Source organism: Microcaecilia unicolor, chromosome 1, assembly GCF_901765095.1.
Source record: "Microcaecilia unicolor chromosome 1, aMicUni1.1, whole genome shotgun sequence".
Lineage (NCBI taxonomy): Eukaryota > Metazoa > Chordata > Amphibia > Gymnophiona > Siphonopidae > Microcaecilia > Microcaecilia unicolor.
Genome location: NC_044031.1, coordinates 245,259,731 through 245,272,513, shown reverse-complemented (window position 1 = coordinate 245,272,513; position 12,783 = coordinate 245,259,731). Strand labels below are relative to the sequence as shown.

The 12,783-nt window shown below is 46.2% G+C and overlaps 1 long non-coding RNA gene and 1 other non-coding gene across 3 annotated transcripts; both read left to right on the top strand.

The window, feature by feature from the left end:
- The first annotated feature begins 89 nt into the window (after positions 1–89).
- Positions 90–11,640, top strand: LOC115471621. 2 transcript variants are annotated; one of them, XR_003942380.1, is made up of 5 exons: positions 90–355; positions 1,086–1,164; positions 5,391–5,611; positions 11,090–11,134; positions 11,356–11,640. It is a non-coding gene; the product is annotated as an uncharacterized LOC115471621 (long non-coding RNA). The 2 variants fall into 2 exon arrangements; XR_003942382.1 differs by having other exon boundaries at positions 1,083–1,164.
- On the top strand, positions 924–993 carry LOC115460874. The gene has a single exon (XR_003940645.1). It is a non-coding gene; the product is annotated as a small nucleolar RNA SNORD123 (small nucleolar RNA).
- Positions 11,641–12,783: the final 1,143 nt, after the last annotated feature.

The window sequence follows — 12,783 nt, the reverse complement described above, 5'->3', positions numbered from 1 at the left end:
CACTCATCCACGCTCCACTCACGCCCAATAAGCCTTGCAAAATCTCCAGGATCCAAAATCCTTAACAAACTTATGCAAGAAAGTTTTTTCTCTTTGCCAGAACTATTTGCATACGTTCTATTTGTTCTTTGCATGTGTCGATAGGGCTTGAACTACAACTTGTCTTATGATGTTATATGTTGCGGGTAAAGGATGGATAAACTTAACCCCTCCCTGCTTATTTTCCAACTGCGTGTGTTTAAATATGTTATTTATAGCCCTCTGAACACAGCCTCCGGTTGAAAAGTCCCAAGGAGCAAGAGAGTGAGACGTGGCACATTGAAGCTGGCTGTGGACGTGCAAGCATCTTGCCTAGGTACGTTATCTTTCTTTTAAGCTTTTTCATCTCTACTCTTGATATTCATTTATAAAAACGTGATGTTGTCACTCTGATCCTATTGCATACGAAGTAGGGGTAAGTGGATTCAGTGTCTCAGGGCAAGTTCAGATGAAGGATCTGAAGTGAAGTTGAAAAGTTTTTTTTAAATGCATGCCAAAGTCGTTCCGACAGAAATTTTCAAGACTTTAGCCGCATACTTTTGCTGATTTCATATTCATAGTGTCTTGTTGCAGGGAAGGCAAATGCATTCGTTTTGAAACTGGAAAATGTAATTATATTGGGTTCTTGCCGGAATAAAAGGTTTGCAGTGCCCTACTGGGATTCCTGACATACAGATGGCATTTTCCGAGAACTACATAAAATCAATACTAACTTGTTCAGGGAGCTCATCTTAATACTTGTTTTAACAAACAACAACCAAAAAATGTACATTTTGATTTCAGTATAAATCAGCCACAGTTGGGCTGCTCCCCTGCCCCCTGGCATGTTTATTTCAGCTTTAAAAGTCAGACATTTGGTTTCATGACTGATCAGACCCATGTGTGGTGAAAATGATGAATTCTGGGGAACTGATATACATGACCTGAAAAAGGCCATCCATTTCCTGATTCACCACCATTATGCAGCCAACAAGTCAAGTTTACAGCTGAACCAAAGTGTATTTTCTCCTGTTGCCTCCTTCATCTCTACCTTTCATTTTCAGCAGTTCTGACACGGCTGAAGACTAGAATGATGACGTGTGGACAGAGACTCCCCTGTTGCTTGGAGAAACCCAACCAATAACTGTAATTATTAAATTTACTTCAAAAATTATACAGTGCTTTTTCTCTAGAAAGAAAGGAGAAGATATGCAGGACTGACCCAAGAGTACCAGACACCCTATATGAACTTTGAACTGTGTGACTCATCTCCCACCAAAGGGTAGGTTATGGCTCAAGGCCTTCCCCTGCACTATCTAGCATCTCTCTCTTTCCTTTCCTCCCCTACCCTACAGTGCCCAGTGTCTCTCTGTTTCCTACTTCTTTCTCCTTCCCCCATTCTGTTGTCCAGCATCTTTCTTGTTCCTTTCTTCCCTCTTTCCACCTTCTCCCTGCCGCGCAAGGTGTTCAGGTTCTGGAGAGTGCAAGAGCTGGCATGGATGCTCAAGGCCCTGCACTGGCCACAATGCTTAGAACAATGGCTCTCAACCCAGTCTTCAGGCACACTCAGCAGTCAAGATTTCAAGACATCCACAATGATTCAAGGGCGTAGCTAGGTGGGGCCACAGGGGTATGGGCCCACTCAGATTTAGCCCTGGCCCCCTCTACTTTTGACCCCTGCTGTCGACCCTCCCCTGCCACTTTTGACCCGCCGCCGCCAGGTATCTTTGCTTCTGGGGGTCCCCAACCCCTGCCAGCCAGTCTTCTTCAGTGCCAGTCTCCAGCGCGTTCACTGATCTGTTTCTGTGAGTCCTGACTCCTGACGTTCTGTGAGTCCTGACTCCTGACGTCCTGTGTGCACACGTGCAGGGCGTCAGGAGGCAGGACTCACAGAAACAGATCAGCGAACGCGCCAGAGACCGGCACTGTAGAAGACTTCGGCTGGCGGGGGTTGACCCGGCCAGCAAAGGTACCTGGCAGCGGCGGTGGTGACGGGGGAGGGTCGGCGGCAGGGGGTGGGGTCGAAAGTGGCAGGGGGTCGGTGGCAGCGGGGGGGGGGGTCAAAAGTGGCAGTGGGGTTGGCAGCAGGTTAAACTGTGCCCCCCCACCTTGGGCTCTGGCCCCCCCCTCACGCCGAGGTCTGGCTACGCCCCTGCAATGAATACGTATGAAATAGATCTGCATAGCAAGAAGGCAGTGCATGAAAATCTCTTATGCAGAGTCATTGTGATGTCCTAAAAATCTAAGTGGCTGGGTGTGCCCCCAGGGACTGGATTAAGAAGCACTGCTCTAGGGAGTCTGGCTACCATGTCACTTCCCCAGTGGAAGGGAGGTTTGATCTCTGCCAATTATGACGGCAGAAGGTCTTTGGCTCCATGCCCCTCCCCCCAGAGTTTGGCCATACATAATACCTTGGGATGGAGGGAGGGAGAGAAGGAAGGAAGGAGAGGGATGCTGGAGACCGAGAGGCAGGGTCTGCCACCTAAATTGTGCAACCCTAGTTGTCCATCTAATGGACAGGCTGACCCTGTACTCAGGTCTATCCTTGAAGGAGGTAAGGGTTTAAAAACAGGGCAGCTGCCAAAGACACCATACTCTACAATCCCTCTAACAGCATGGTAATCTCACACTTTGCAACCAGCCCCAAAGCTCAGTCATTTCCCCATCCTTTCCTCTTTCTGTTTTCCCTCTTGCTGGCAGAAGGCATGAGAGCATCATCCTTACCTGCGAGTGCTTTCTTTGCAGCTGTCATGGCATGGGAAAAGCACCAGTGAAGGAAGGAGCAAGAGAAAGAAAAAGTATCACAGGGGAAGATTGAGAGAGGCACCCCTGGAACTTTTCACTCCCCCTCTCCCCCGCCTATTTACCTCCTCTTGCACTATCAAGGCATTTATCCCCTTCTCATACCCCCTTTTCAGTATTCACCTCTCCTCCTCCTCATCTGTCCTCTGCTGGCAGCTGTCCTGCATCCCAGGCTACATTTCTGGGGGAATGCCTGGAACGCAGCTCCACTTTTCAAGCTTCGGAGCAAGAAGGATGTTCTACCCCAGCACCTCCCATCCAGGCAGCCTGCAGAGAAGAGGAGAAGAAGGAGTGAGCTTAGAGCAGAGCAGAGAACAGTCACACTATTCCCTAATTCAACCCCTCTTCTCCTTTTGCTCCTATCCCTGGCCTGCCCACTTTTCTCCCTGATCCACAGTTCCACTTCTTTTTGTCTACAAATTAAGCCCTGGCTGTGGGTCTGCTGCTATGTTTGCTTCAGCTCCTCCCCTCCTGCCCATGACAAAATGGCAGGAGGAAGGGAGAATGACAGTAAGGGACAGCTGGAGTTAGATAACCTGCATGGACATAGGCGGTCGGTGGCCCAACTATTTGGGGAGGCTAAAGGGGGTGGGGTTAGGGGTGGGGCCAGGGGCAGAGCTTACATCCATAATTGTCTGACAACACACAGAAAAAAATAAGTAAAAATGAAATAGTCACAATACCTTTTATTAAATTTAGATATTAGATATGTATCATTTGTCAAAGAATAAAGTGGTTGCTCAAAGCATATACTAACCACAATCGCTCAACTGCAAAACACTATGCACAACTTTGTGCAAAAACACACTCTGAACCTTACTGTACCATAAATATTACACTGGGCAGACCCTAATACACCAATATACCACCCATATGGAAAATGCAGACCGTCAACAATATGAAACAAGGGATCATAATATCACAATTCTCATGTAGAGCCACAAAACGTCCTTTTAGGGTGGATAGTGTTCACAATGAGCTCCTTTTATTAATGACCATATGTAGATCCTTCAAGAGGTAGTGTGTCATGATTTAGGCTCTACACCCTTTCTGATGTTTTGGTGCCACCTCAGTAAGGCCAACACACAATCTCTCCACTGCAAAACACTATACACAAACTTGTGCAAAAACACACTCATAATCTTACCAAACCATAACAGCACTAATTCCAAGGACAGGACAAGCTACAACCTTATGCGTGGAAAGGCAGCACTATAATTACACCGGGCTCTAAAGCACCAGTACACAACCTAGTGAAACAAAAACAAAACAAAAAGGGCTGCAAATGCTACACGCTAGCAGAATACTGCATCTTGATCACACATGAAAAACACATGGCACAACAGATATGAAGGCAAAATACTGAACTGGAAAGTTACCTCAAGAAGTCAGACTCAGCATACAGCAATACTAGAAAAATTGAAACTTGCATGCAAAATATCACAGATGCACATTTCCAAAAGCTGGCATATTCCATTTAATAAATTCTGAATAAAAAATGTTTTCTACCTTTGCTGTCTGAGCATTTAGTTTTTCTATTAGTTTTGGTCCCAGCGTCTTCTGTTTTATGCAGTGTCTTCTTTCCATTTGATAATTTTTCTCTCACTATGTCCACCATCCTTCTGTGTCCTTATGCGTCCTGGCTACCATCTGTAGCCCTGTCCCTATCCTTTCTCCAGTTTCAACATCTGTCCTCAAAGTGTTCCAATCCAGCCCTTAAATTCAGCAATTTCCCCTCTATCCATATCCCCTCCCCTCCATCCATGTGCATCAACTTCCTCTGTCTTCCCTCCCCTTCATCCATGACCAGCATTTCTCCTCTCTCCCTTCCACTCCATCCATGTGCATCTCCTTCCTTTGTCCTTCCTTCCCTCCATCCTTGTCCAACATTTCTCCTCTCTTTCCTGCCCTCCACTCCATCCATGTCCAGCATTTCTCTTCCCTTCCATCCCCTCCATCCATGTGCATCTCCTTCCTGACTTCCCTCCCCTCCATCCATCCATCCATGTCCAGCAATTCTCCTCTCTCCCCTGCCCTCCCCTCCATCCATCCATGTCCAGCGATCTCTTGTCAGAGTAGTGCTCCCGGTCAGGGAGTTGAGTCAGGAGGGAAGGAGCCCTGTGCTTGTGGGGGCAGCAGGGGAAGAAGGTCACGGTTGGGTTGGGAGGCTTAGCCTCCCCAAGCCTTTTATATGGGGTGCCTATGTGCATGGACAGGAGAGAGGAAATGCAGCTGCAGACAAGAGCTACGGTGCTTCTTAATTCAGCCCCTCTCCTTCTATCTTCTAAGCTCCCCTGCGTCTCCTTTAGTTCCTGTCCAGTTTTTTAAACCGATTCACATTACAATAAAAGTAATATGTATTCTTCCAAATGACTGAGATTTTTCAGCTCTTATTCCAAGAATTTATTAAGCAAAATGATACTTGTCTGTTTGGATTTGCATAGAGATTCACACCAGGAGCATTTGTGCACCTGGGGCTCATTTCAACCCATGTGTATTTGACTCTGGAAGGTGAATATCTCTGCCTTTGGGTTTGCTACATAGTAACTGTCATTAAAAATTATTTTCAGACCATATTACCAGTGTTCAAAAGGGCATTCGGGGCATGCTCCATTACCATCCTCCATTCTGCCCATGAAGTGCTCCACAACATGTGATTAACTCATACACTTAACATAGAATTTCTTCACCTCCTGAAGACCTCAGACCCAAATGTATTCTTGCCTGAGGCTCAAATACAGTATGCGGCTGCTGCCTAGCTCCCATTATATTTCATGGAAACCTACTTGAAGTAAGTCATAACATTTTTTTTTCTGTCACGTGCCCTGAGAGAGAAAGGACACATTGTGGGGATTAGTGTGGGGAGGAAAACTCCACTGGCCCAGCTCAATTATGGCAAAACGCCAGAGAGAGTACTGTTTTCTCCTCCGGAGACTGTGGCAGTTAGCAGTTTTCAAAGAAATACACTCTGTCCTGTTTTGCTATTCTAACACTCTTTGCTCTCCCTCCCTACTAACGGACCCTCTCTCAGCTCTACATAGTAAAGGCACACACCCTGTACACACATGCGGTCATACATTTCACTCACAATTACATGCATAACGACCCTACCCTATATGTTTATACAGGAAATAAACATTTACTAAAAATAATTTTTAAAGAAAAACATTGCCTTTGTGAATTCACCTTCAGACCCTCTAAAGTGAACATACTCTGTGCACTCTGAACAGAAGGCAACACAGAACAAGGGACTGTTCTGGAAAAAAAAAGTGGAAAGGTTGTACATATAAAGACACGTTGAAACAGCAGAGTAAACATAGTAACAGTGATGGATTTAACTTTCAGTCTCTTAGGCACTGTTGGTCAATCCCATCCTTCCCAGACTCCTATGCTATGCTGCCATCTCAGAAGAACATAAGAATAGCCATCTTGGGTCAGACCAATGGTCCATCTAGCCCAGGATCCTGCTTCCAGCAGTGGCCAATCCAGGTCACAAGTACCTGGCAGAAACCCAATTAGTAGCACCATTCCATGGTACCAATCCCAGGGCAAACAGTGGCTTCCCCCATGTCCATCTCAATAACAGACTATGGACTTTTCTTCCAGGAACTTGCCCAAACGTTTTAAACCCAGATACACTAACCACTGTTACCACATCCTTTGGCAACAAGTTCCAGAGTGTAACTATTCTTTCAGTGAAAAATTATTTCCTCCTATTTGTTATAAAAGTATTTCCATCTAACAGTGGCATAGCTACATGGGGCCACGGGCCCCCCCCCCCCAAATTTCCTGTGGCCCCTGGAGAGTACAGGTGAGTGAGGAAGACAGAGCAGGGCAGGCAATGTAGCAGCGCCGGAGACCAGCTGGACAAACAAGGTATTTGCTGCAGCAGTGGGTGGGGAGCGTCAGGGTGGCGAAGTGGCAGGGGGGGGGTGGCAGACCAAAATGTGCCCCCCCCCCACCTTGGGCTGTGGCTCCCTCCCACCGTGAGATCTGGCTACGCCCCTGCCATGTAATTTCACTGAGTGTCCCCTGGTCTTTGTACTTTTTGACTGAGTGAAAAACTGATTCCCTCCACAACTGCTCTCCTCTTGGAACTCATGTGTTCTGGTGTTACCAGCAGTAGGTCCCTGCTTTGTCCTACCTATCAACAGCCCTTGCATGGGGAGGCAGCAGATCTCTGGCAAGTATGAAGGCAGAACGTCTTTGGCCCTGTGTACCTCCCTACAGAATTTTGCCAGGCAGAGGGCTAGCCCTGCAAAGAAAAGAAAAAAATATGCAATATAATAAAACAGAGTAGAAGTTGTAGCAGTTTGAGAAATGACACTTTTTTGTCCTGCCTCCCTTGCTTCAATGCCACTGTTGATTACGCTATTAATCTCTATTTCATGTGCCAATATTGTACCTTTATGAGCAGGAACAGTCAATTCATATAAAATGCAAAGGTGGAAAAGGCTTCTCTTTTGCTCTGTTTTAATACATGTTGATACTCTATGACATCCCATTATGTTTTGAAGAGGTGTGTTTATTTTTTTTCTTTTTGCATGAGGAAGAAAACATTTTCTAAGTGTGTTCTGATGCATTTTCCCCCATTGTTTCCTATGGAGAAGGAGTACGTGAGTGTTTCTGGTCATATTTAAATGAGGCTGTCTGAAGCATGTAGTATATTTTTTGGTTATAAACATCTCTACATATATTGCAAAAGTTTGTTTGTTTGTTTGTTAACCCTCTGATATTTAAAGCTAAATAACCATCCAGACAGGCCGCTGACCAGTTAAATAGCACGTCAGTGTCTGGTATTAATCAGTGGGAGATAACTGGTTATCTCTGCTGAATATTGCCGGTTAGCACCTAGCGCATAACCGGCTATATCGCATGACTTATCTGATTAGGCACTGATATTCCATGCCTAACTGGATAAGTTTAGCAGTCAAATGGGACCATATAGATAGCAGGCCTATCTTTCACCACTAAAAAAGTTGACCAGTTAGCACTGAATATTGGCATAGCCAGTTAACTTTTTAGCAGATAAAAAAAACCCTGGATATTCAATGCCGGTCACCAGAAATGACCTGGTGTTGAATATCTGGTTTAATTCCAGTGGCAGACAGAAAGAGCACTGCCCAGCACTGACTGAATATCAGGTCCTAAGTACATGAAAAATTTGGCCGGGGATACTGTCAAGCCTCTTAAGACTTGTTAACTGTAAAGTCTCAATATCTTGAAGTATAACCTTGGCACACATGAAGTCTCTTTCTTTTCTGAAGTTTCTTTTATTGAATAAATACAGATAATTTACTCACAGTCAGATGTTCAGAAGTGTTGCCCCAGGGCAAAGAGACTCCGTAATTCTGAGAACTTTATCAGTGGTTGGAGGTAGAAATCTGAGGAGAGGCAGCTTTATTGCAGAGGGGAGAAAATAGTTGAACAGGTAGAAGTAGCTCAGAGCTGGGTGACTGGAGAGTGCAATATCTCATTAGGAAGATATATTCAAGTTAAAAAAAACCAAGTTCATTCCAAGGAATGAAGCAGGACAAGTGCTGTCTGAAGCAAGATGGAGAATGCCTCAGGGAGAGACAGGGAGGTCAAGAAGGCTCACACAGGCCCAGGGAGGAGGAGGTAAAGACCAATGGGGACAGAGCCTGCCACCAGGTGGCAAGGGTGGTCCTAGAGGATGGCCCTCGATTGGAGGGAAAGGTTGTACCTGGCTGACCTTTCAGGACAGAGATAGTAAGGATGACCAGGAAATTATATTATAGCAGGAAGATAAAGGAGCCAAGTTTGGCTGAAAAAGAGAAGAGGTCTGGGCAGCAGCACAAACCAATGGTAACAGTTCTTGTACAGACGGGCAGGTGTGGCTGCATTGCCTGTGAACTACATTACACACAATGCATTGCTCAGGTATCTTTGCAGTGAGAACTGCAGCAATGAAAATCCTTAGAAGTGAGAATAACAGCAAAGGCATTAAACACATTTTAGGATCACATTATAAACTAGTGTGAGGCTGTCAGAGGACAGAACAGATACCTGTTCGTCCAGAGGAAGGACCAAGGCTACTTTTTGACTCAAAGTTTCCAGTCTTCTCTGAACAAGAGACTTCAGTCTGAGACTGTCTGTCTCTCTTTCTGTCTCTGTCCATTTGTCTCCCTCCCTCCCTATTTCTCTGTCTCTCTCTTAGTGGCATATCCAGTCAAGGTGTGTGTGTTGTGTACACACTCTCTGTCAGTCAGTCCCTCCCTTCTCCCTCCCACCATATTTCTCAGTTCAGGCTCACCCAGTCTCTGTGACCTCTAAATTAGTGCCTGTCTTCACAGCCATATTCAGTCACATGCAATGCAGCCTCCAACTCCAGCAAGGTAGCAGCACACAGTCTTCCTGCCTGCCTTTTGTTGCTCGGGATGGGAGTCGGCCCGGGACTTGGGAGTTGGGCACTGGGGGACGTGCTCCAGTGGTGGCTGATGTGTCTCCCTGTGGCTGATTCTGCTGCTACTACTGCATCCTGCAGGCAGCGCTCTGTCCTCTTACATGATGCCTGCCCAGTGACTGCATGGCTCATGCATCTGCCCCATGGCTGGGGACTCCCTACACCAGGGGCGTAGCTAGACAGCAGATTTTGGGCGGGCATAGGCAAGAAGTGGGTGGGCACCAAATGTTCTCTCCCCCACCCCCACATCAAAAAAATATCTCAGCTGGTGGGAAAATGCTTCTCTCCAGTCTCCACCTTGGTAGTCTGCAGCAGGCATGCGCTGAAAACTGTGCATGCGAAGGTGCCAGTATTGTGGAGAGCAGCATTTTCATTACCATGTGCTACTGTTGGATGGGCCTGAGCCCTAACTGGGTGGGCCCTGGCCCACCCAGGCCCACCTGTGGCTACGCCACTGCCCTACACACCAGCTTAGCACTGAGCTCCTAGGAGGACCTAGAGAAAATCAAGAAAACCTGTGGATTCTGCCCAGATATCTCCAGTTCCGCTAATCAGCCCCACTCCCCCGTGGCTCAAGGAGCCAGCTTTAGCCACATGCATACTGCACAGAGATCAGGGCCTCATTGGGGGTAGTAGAGAAGCTCAAGTCTAGGTTAAAAAATGTTTTCTGTAATGCTGGTGTGCTTCTGGGTGGGGATGGGCTCTGGACAGCCCAGGTTAAAAAATAAGTTTTATATTTAATTCATATTGATGGGTTGATGGACCGTTCAGGTCTTTATCTGCCGTCATTTACTATGTATGTTATGTTCTGGGTGGGAGTGGGCTCTACAGTGCCCTCGATGTAAAAAAAAGGTGGGGAGGGGAGTAAGGAAGGACAGGGCTTATGCTAGACTATGGGGGAGGGAGGGAATTGTGAGGTCTCTGTCTGACTCTCCCTCTCCTCTCTCTCTCCCCCCCCCCCCCCGAATCTGTCTCACACCCTCTATGTTTCTCTCTCTCTCTCTCTCTCTCTCTCTCTCTATATATATATATATATATATATCCTTCCCTCTTTTTGTTTCTCTCTCCCCCCCCCCCCCCCCCCCCCCCCACAGTCTGACTGTCTGTCTCTCAGAAACACATTCTGTTTCTGAGAAAGGCACACAGTCAATTTCTTTCTGACTCTTTATCATTAAAGCTCAAGGACAGTCTGTTAAGGCAGCAGATATTAACCTTGCTCTTCTCATGGCCAGCTTTATGTAGTGTCCTCAAAAGTGGGATTTGGAAAAAAAAAGTTTTATGTTCACCCCAGACTCTGAAACAAAACGTTTTGCAATAAAAATCTGACATAACTTTATTCTGTTTCACCACTTTCTAATATGTTGACCATTAGATACTGGATTTTCCAAGCAACACTCACTAGTTTCCTTTTGCTCCAGTTCAGTTGGAATCAACTCCTGCTTACCTACAAAGAACTTCATTTATACATGGATTTTCCTCTGTTTTATAACACCCACTCAGCCCAGTCAATGGAGTGATGGTTCCTGGCCGGGACCTGTAAGCTTGGTTCTCTCCAGAACCCACTAAGCATGCATTCTAAGTCTGGCCAATAGATGTCACCCTTGAGCAATAGCTGACACTCTCTCACAGGGGCTGTGGACAGCTGTCTGCAGCTCCAGCTGTTCAGAGAGCAGATGCTGGATCCAGGAATCAAACCCAAGTGTTGTGCATGGTAGTGCACAGCACTTGCTGCTGAGCTGTTGGGCCAGGCCAGATGTAAATATTTCTGAGTTCCAGGCTAGGGGTGACTCAAACCCTGAATTTTATGCTATTGTTAGTTTGAACTTCTATGTTTATCTACTCTAGGACAAAGAACAACTCAAGCCCATGTCTGCATCGCAGTGAAACCAGGTCTGGAGAAACCTTCATTGAAAATCTGAAGCCAGTTGTTTTCCCTATATGGTACCATTAACCAACTGCATTGAGTTTCTGCCTTTTATGCCAGCTGTAAAAATAAATAAATAAATACCCCCCCCCCCCCCCCCCCACACACACACACACACACACACCTCCCCATCCTGGTGGCAGCCATAGAACAGAATGAAGAGCATTGTATCTTTTATCTTTGGCAGGATTTGAAGGCAGGTTGGCAATGGACTGCAAGAGAAGCAACAACTGAAAAAGCCCCGCTGTTTACTGGCAGGAGAATGGCACCATCTGGCCAGTGCATACCAGCTCAGTGTCTGCTGAGAGAGAATATCTGCTAGCACTGCTGGCCGGTGTCCTCTATGGTCAGCCCAATTGCTTACCATGCAAAGGTAGAAAAGCTTGTGTTTACACTATCAGTTTTGCCATCAGTGTATAAACAGCGATTCTGATTTTAGGTTTTAACTGATAAATACCAAGAAAACACTACAATGCAATAAATAAATAAAATAAAATAGTTGTTTATTAGATAAGCACCAGAAAACACCCCCTGATACTTTCTCATTCCTTTCCTGGCTTGCCTTGCATTCTCCACTCCGTTTTCCTGTGCTAATGAGACCCCTAAATGATATACATATTTGACCCCACTGGGAAAAAAGTATCCAACAATAATCCCTGTGGCTGCAAAAATACCAGGAAATACCATTTTTTTTGTTCCCTCAAACAACCGCTAATAACTGGAAAATAAACACCTAAATTTACAATTTATAAACACCCAGGAACAAAAGCCCTAAGCATAATGCACCTTTGCAGGATACTCCAGGTCACCTTGGTAAAGTTGCAAAGATTTTTCTAGCACTGTGCAGCTGAGGAGGTCAGTAGGTAATGCTGGTGATGACTGTTACTGGTGAGGATATGGGACCCTCCTATGTTAAAATCCTTTTCAGGTGAGCTTGAATGTTAACTGCCACCCGAACATCTTCAGATCTCCACCTTTTGCTCTATTACAGTGACAGTTTTCAGGCCTGATCATAACATTTGTCTAGTGACACAGAATAGAAAATGATCCTTGTTAACCAGTGTCCTTTCCAAGGTAAGTTCTATTGTTTGCACCCAGTGTTATAGAATATTGCGGATGTGTATCGAAATATAACGGATACCGATTTTTGAGCACCATTTACTGTATCTAGCTCTAGATGTACATTTTGAGATCTGCCAGATACTTGTGAACCAGGCTGGCCACTATCAGAGTCAGAATGTTGGGCTCGATGGAACTTGGCAGCGGTGTACTGAGGGTGGGGCAGTGGGGGTGGTCTGCCCCGGGTGCATGCTGCAGGAGGGGTGCAGGGAGCAGCTTCACAGTTGTTGGCTCTGCCAGTTCCCTGCTCCGATATTACTTCCTGTTCCGGGGCAGAGGGAGCAGGGAACCAGTGAAGCAGACAGCCCCGTGGCTGCTCCCAGCATCCCAGAAGGTAAAAACAATGCACCGGGGCAAGGGGGGGCTTGGAGTAGATGCACCGGGGGAGGTGCACAGCAGCAATCCATCCCGGGTGACAGCCAACCAAGGAACACCACTGGACCTTGGTCTCCTTCATCATGGCTTCTCTTATGTTCTTATGCCCAGGGGTGTACAC